Consider the following 6927-nt stretch of genomic DNA (forward strand, 5'->3'; position numbering starts at 1 on the left):
TTTTTCTTCAAACATAATACTCAATATCTTTTATCATTAGGAATATTATTGTATCTCAACATGTTATCCAAATTATAATATCTAAATTTTGATAAATGCCACTTACAATACCGGGGTAAGTTTATTGGTTAGATATGATTCAGTAATAGTGATTTATTTATTGTTTAGGGGCGGACGGGGAGCCTAGTCGTTAAAGCCTCTGCTCGTCACGCCTAAGACCAGGGTTCGATTCCCGACATGGGTACAATGTGTGTTCTCAGCGAATGCGAGTCTTGGTATAATTTGTCGGAGAGCCTTTGCTGAAATTCGCATAAAAACGTGTCAGCATCTCCCATGTTCTGCTGAATGCAGACTATACAAAACCCTAGACGAAATTAAATATGTTTAATTGAAGTAATCAATGTGTATGTCTTCCAGCTTCATCAATAGATTTAAGCATAATGTAAGCCTGTTATGGTAGTCCATTATTGTTGAGGTGAAGATTTTTGGTCAACAATGTTCTTGCTCTTGTCATGTAAATATATTGAAGACATTGACCAAGGACCATGTTATTAGGAGTATTCTTATTAAGTCTGAGAAACGTTTCGCAGAATAAAGTTTGTGTCTTATGAATTTCCCAAGATTTCAGCACCATGCCACAATATTGGAATGATCATTAAGTCATATATTTTGAAGTTGTCTTTATATGACATATATCCAAATTACTTTTGATAATTATTGATGTTGATGAGTGATTTCTTGACTTGAGACAGCTAGACAGCGAAAGGTTTTACTCCATTATAATTTGGGGGAGGCACCACCCCTATATAGCTTTAGAAGTGTACAACTTTTGATGTGTGCCTTTATATGTCCATTATTGTTAGTTGCTGTGAGGTCCCCCTCTTCTAAAGACAATATTTAGGTTTGATTTAAATTCACTTGTATTCCCGTAGAATCACAAAATGTTTCTAACACCTGTACCTTCTCTTGAAATTGTAAAGCTGTATCAGCCATGTAAGATACATCCCCTGCATATCAAAGCACTGTGTCCACTGCTGTATTGTGATGTTAGAGGCAATTTTAGACTTCCTGAAAATATTACAAATTGTTCAGGGCCGTTCCTGACTTGTGCTAGCTCATTTTTTTGTTTATTATGATACGTTGTTCTCGTTCTTGGAAATGTTTTCTTAAAAAATGTCTCAGTTGTCTGAAAATATCTACATTGTGATTGAACTCCCTGTGAGCTCACAAAGGAGCATATACCCCATGTTATTAATCCTCAATCTCTTGATCACACCATGGTAGCTGCTGATATGGTACATAAGACTGATGGGACGGTGGTTCTATATGTATGTTCTCTTGATATGACATGCATAAGTCTGATACTGATCAATATTCACACAATCACAATTTACCCTGTAAAGTTCAAATGTCCATGAACTGGTCATAAAGGTTGTTTAGAAATAGTCCATTCCACTTGAATTTCCACCATGTACACTTGTTATAATCATTTTGGTCATGATTTGATTATGCTTTGTATATTGGTTCCTCTTGAGACACATATAAATGTTTACAGATAATGTCAAATATGAGGGTAAATGGTTTGAGTGACTGATATATGGAGAAAGTTAGGAGCTAGCGATATTATAGTCTCCTAAATTTGCACCAATGTGTATAATGCATGTGAATGGTCCATCAGTATCCTTGAATAATCTTCCATTTAGGGCGTGCATATCAAACTCTCAGCATTAGCCAGTTGCATTGTCTTTCGGTGATCTAGGCAATGTGAAATCATCAACTGAATAATCTGAGCCATTCATAATATGTTTGAGTGTATCATTAGGTATATAATCGGGATAATCTTTCATTTTAGCATTGAACTAAACGCATAATGTCCTGATCAGGATATCCTGTTACATTCACAGCACATATTATGGCAGGCGCATTACGTCGCCATGCATATGTTCTCATGGGAGTCAGTATATACCAAGGTTCACAGCACGATTTGTCTGCATTCGGCAGAGCCAAAAAACATAAACTTGGAGATGACGATGTTGTGAATAATGATGGTAATGTTAATCATGTTGATCATTCTATTTATAGAAAAAATGTCAGGCTTGATTTTGTATCCTCCCGACATATAACGACGGGGGTGATATATAGTCGTCGGTATACGTATGTCAGTATGTCTGTCTGTCCGTCTGTCCGTCTGTATTTTTTCATTTATCATTTATTGTAAATGAAATGTAAATATCTTTCATTGTATCATTTATTTTCCGGGACACGGAAGATCCGGAGGAGAATAGCATGTATATCTAAAACTATCGAAAAGAACGAAATACAAAGATTTTGACGTAATTGATTCGCATACATCTTACCTTGAAGGTCGTAAGTTACCGCATATATTGTCGCCGGGCATACTTTGTCACTGGCTTTGTTCACGGCAACGTTCACGCCAGGTATTGTCGCCAATCGTCACATATTATCGCCGGCGACAATATATATTCCGGGGGTGCAGTGATTTGAAAGGCCATAGATGTAATATATTTTTAGATGACTCGGGATATTGTTATGTCAGACACCATTATGAAGATGCTTTATATTATCTTTCGTTTGCCATCAGTTTACGATTTGGGGATGTAATTGTTCCGTCTGCTGGATATGATCTTAAACTGTTTTATATTGAAATGCAAATACAAATTTATGCATTACATGTGAATATTCTGAAAGTAAATGTAAGAGATATGCTAGACTCGATAGTTTAAGATATACATGCTCCGAAAATGACACTATGCAATTGTTGAAGATTCTTCTGTATTTTGCGCCAATGCCGGTAAGGCAGCTGGATGTGTCTTTATTTACCAGACCAAAACATATTTCCAAACGTAAGTAGTAAATTATGACTGTTTTTGCTTGGAATGGAGTGAATTGTATTTTGTAAACACCTGAGTGGTGAACACCTGAGACCTGCCCATGAATCACTTAGGGCTTTCCAAGCACATTCAGCTGACACGTCGTGATGTAACTGGAATAAACAGTGTTAAATCACTCACTCTGAAAAAAAACCATTAAGTGTGTTCAATCATCTAACTGTGTTATGAATATAAATGAAGGAGTAATAACGTTATTGTATAAATTGTTAGGTACTACCAGTTTCCACAGGAATCTGCAGTTCTGATGAGTATAATAAAAATTGTACATTATCTCATACTCTCTCTGTTTTTCGTTTTCTATGACAAATGTGGCGATTGTCATGAAATAGCAATCAGCACTGCCACAGGGGTAATATGCAGTGGCAGCGAAAACACACTAGGTTAATTGTCAACTTTCAGTCTCTGTAAACATAAATATCTTGAGATTAAAGTCATTTTGCATGTATGGAATCAAAAAGATGACAGGCCTTTAGTACGCAAGGCGACGGATAAGGCCACACATTACTTGGCGCTTTTCATAGTCCATGCAAAAACATTGTCTACTGTTTGTGAAATGATGCCAAACTGTCACATTAGTTGCGCGTGCAAGTACACCCTGTCATAAAGTCAAAGGTACAGTACATACAAAATGGACTCCGAGGGCAATTCAGAGGACCCCAAGCCAAACGTGACAGGATGCATGTCTTTATTGGTTGTGTCGACATGTTCATACATGGGGTGAGTGAAGATGTTAACATACTCAATCCTACTACGTCATCAGATACCCTTACATTATCTCACACTGCACGTACTCATGGAATTAGTCGACTGATCCAGGGGAAATCATGACCTCTCATAGACATATTTAGAAACACAGACCGGGGGATCAGAACTTGGTGTCTCCAATAACCTTATCTTACGCCAAACGTAGAAAAAACAGTATGCATGTATGAATGCATGTATACAATTCTGAATATGTATACACAAACCTTCGTTATTTAATGCAAAACCTAATGACCTTACACAATGCAATGTGTATAAAATAGAGCACTTGCTGTTACCCTGTGTTGCGCTCTGAATTAAGGGGCTAAAAATACCTGGTCATCAGCATACTGTGTCTGAGTGGGGCATGGTATGTCAGAGGCAAGCTGTATACAAACGGCATGAGCCCGGACTAGTACAATCGCGCGCGCATACAAACACACGCACACACACACACACACGCACACACACACACACAAACACATGCATGCAACTTGGCACTGAATATCCAGCACATATTCCAACCATCACCATGGTTTCATCTTTGAAACTTGTTTTATCTTTGTAGCATTCTCCCCTTTTGTTTTCAGCCGCATTATATCATAATTGTATGTCAGGGTCATATCCAGGTCGACCAACGCGCTGTGTTGTCCTTCTCGCTGCCCTCGCGAGTAAATGACTCGTGTTGGCCTCCAGAAGTAACCTGACAGGCCGTGATCACCCACGGTTTGAGAGGCACCATTATCAGCTGGATGTGGGGCCCCTTGATCACCTGAAGGAAGTTGGGCACCTTGAATAGTAATTGTATTAGCAAAAGATTCGATATATTTTAGACATCGGCGTGACTCGTTCACATTAGTACAGAATAACGTTAAGCATAAGCACAGTGCACGCTCTCGTTGACGGACCATACGGATACGGACTATATGGGTGCTACATACAGAAATAGCGACGGTTGAGCTAGTGACAGTTTGAAATGTGTTACACAAACAAACCTTCCTCGGATCAAGAGGATTTTGGCGTTGTCTTATAATCACTCGCAGGTCTTCAATGTCTCCTGTCAAGGATACAGTTTAGGTGGCTAAATCTGGTAAATAAGAAGGTGCAGAACCGACACAGCAGTTTCAGTCATTCTGATATACTGAGTTTAACAAATAATAAGTTTCCCCGCCCATGTCACTGTCCCCTTGCCATGGTATATGCAGGAACGTGTTCAGACGTTGAAAACATTCAAACACTTTGTTATGACAGAAAGATAACACAAACGTTCCCAATACACAGTAAATGGTAGCGCTTATCTTTAGGCACGCATAAGCTATCCGTATATAACGTACGGTATAAGTTTCCTGGTGCGCAGACTCGCCGCAATGGACGGGGCCAGACTGGTTGTCCTGCTCTGTGTCTATGTGCTTCGCTTTATATCATGTAGGCGTCTAGCTTATAATGTAGGAGGAACACCTTTTGTGTAAGTTGTAATATTGAAATGGATTTGAATGGCCACATGGATATGTGATCAGCGATGTATTTTAATTCTCTCTCTCTCTCTCTCTCTCTCTCTCTCTCTCTCTCTCTCTCTCTCTCTCTCATATATATATATATATATATATATATATATATATATATATATATATATATATATATATAATCTTCTACTACTTCCTTGGTGTCTATTGGGTTGGAATGTCATACATGTCAACTACTTCCTGGAATTCTATTTAACGGGAAGCAATACATGTAAACTACTTCCTTGGTGTCTATTGGGCGGCAATGCAATACATCTAAACTGCTTCCTGGATATCGATTGAGCGGTAATGCAATACATGTAAACTACTTCCTAGGGGTCTATTGTATATATATATATATATATATAGCTTGATTTTATCATTGATAACATATATGGGGGTTAAGGGTGTTAAGGAAGGCCCACAAAAAGTGGACATCCCCTTGGGAACCAATTGTTCTCACCTTCTTGTCGATCTGATTTTTTTATGCATATGTATAGGAATGTATACGATATTTCGAACTTATAGACATCATTGGTAACAATGTTCATAAGTATCTTCGTTTTCTACAAACACCGGGATTTGTACTTATCGGGATTTGTATTGTTTTCCTTTCTCCCTTCAGGTCAGTGACTTTTTTACCATTAAAATATAACCTTTCGTGCCCTGGATTCCAACTTATAGATGTCATCTCAACTAAATATGATTATTCCAGGGAGTTTTAAAAGTTGGGAAGTGGAATATCAGGGTGTAGTATTTAATCTTCGATTTTTGTAGAACAAATTCACACTGCTCACATCTCTGTAAACATGAGCGGACTGTGAAAAAATATATTTAAAAAATCCGAATCATCCGGTAACAGGATCCTTTACATCCTTTAACAAATGAAACACGGAATGCTACGGACAGTCGGTACTTCACACTTTACCTGTAATTATAAGGTCACACGTCGGACGTTTACAACCGTCACATTATGAGACATAGCTAACATTGGATATTCAGGAGCATGGGATTTCATTTTGCATCTTCAAGGAATTTCCCAGCATTAATGGTCATTTTTGATTGGTTATTACAAGTGCTTAATGCACTAAGCACACCCTGAATACAAGACTCTGCAAGGCTACCATCCACACAATGATACTGCCTTAGTCAAATGAGGAAAATTGAACAACGATATTGAGTTGGTCACTTTGTAAGAGATGTTGCGTTAACCACCAATTGACCCCCCACTCGGGAAAGGTTATTTCAACGGTACACAGACCTTTGTGTCTGGGCAACCACACTGCCTGCATATCTGATATATCTGGTTGACAGTTACACATAGACACCTGCACAGGAGCACATGGTTGCCTGGCCATGGTTTTACAGCTCCCACCAAGGAGTACTTCCGTATTACTACAAAATTTAGATCCATTCTCCTATGTCCTTATGTGTCCAGGTGCAGGTCTCTCCTGAAGATTGTGTTGATGTAACACATCAACGTTAGTGAGTTTCCAGTGTCAACCAGTGTAGATTATCCGACGAAAACAGTTTGCACTGGGCCTAAAGGGCAAAATAGCGGTAAAGTATATAAATGTATCACTGAAGATAAGTGATGACAACAGGTGTTAGTGAATCGGGTCAACGTACCGTGCCGTACCGATAGCAAGCGTCATGTACATGATTTGCAAAGATAAGTAAGTGTTTGTTTGATCTAAGGCTGAACAACAGTATCCCTGCCATGCGAAGGTCGTTGATCGAGCATTGATCTAGACAATTGGCATATGATGACA

General features: G+C 38.6%; 1 protein-coding gene across 1 annotated transcript in view; it reads right to left on the reverse strand.

Moving 5' to 3' along the window:
* Nucleotides 1-6927, reverse strand: part of LOC139478830 (receptor-type tyrosine-protein phosphatase kappa-like) — a 201296-nt gene that overhangs the window by 149269 nt on the left and 45100 nt on the right. The window lies entirely within an intron of this gene.

The sequence above is a fragment of the Haliotis cracherodii genome, unplaced genomic scaffold, assembly GCF_022045235.1.
Source record: "Haliotis cracherodii isolate W230 unplaced genomic scaffold, xgHalCrac1.p SCAF_4, whole genome shotgun sequence".
NCBI classification, from domain to species: domain Eukaryota; kingdom Metazoa; phylum Mollusca; class Gastropoda; order Lepetellida; family Haliotidae; genus Haliotis; species Haliotis cracherodii.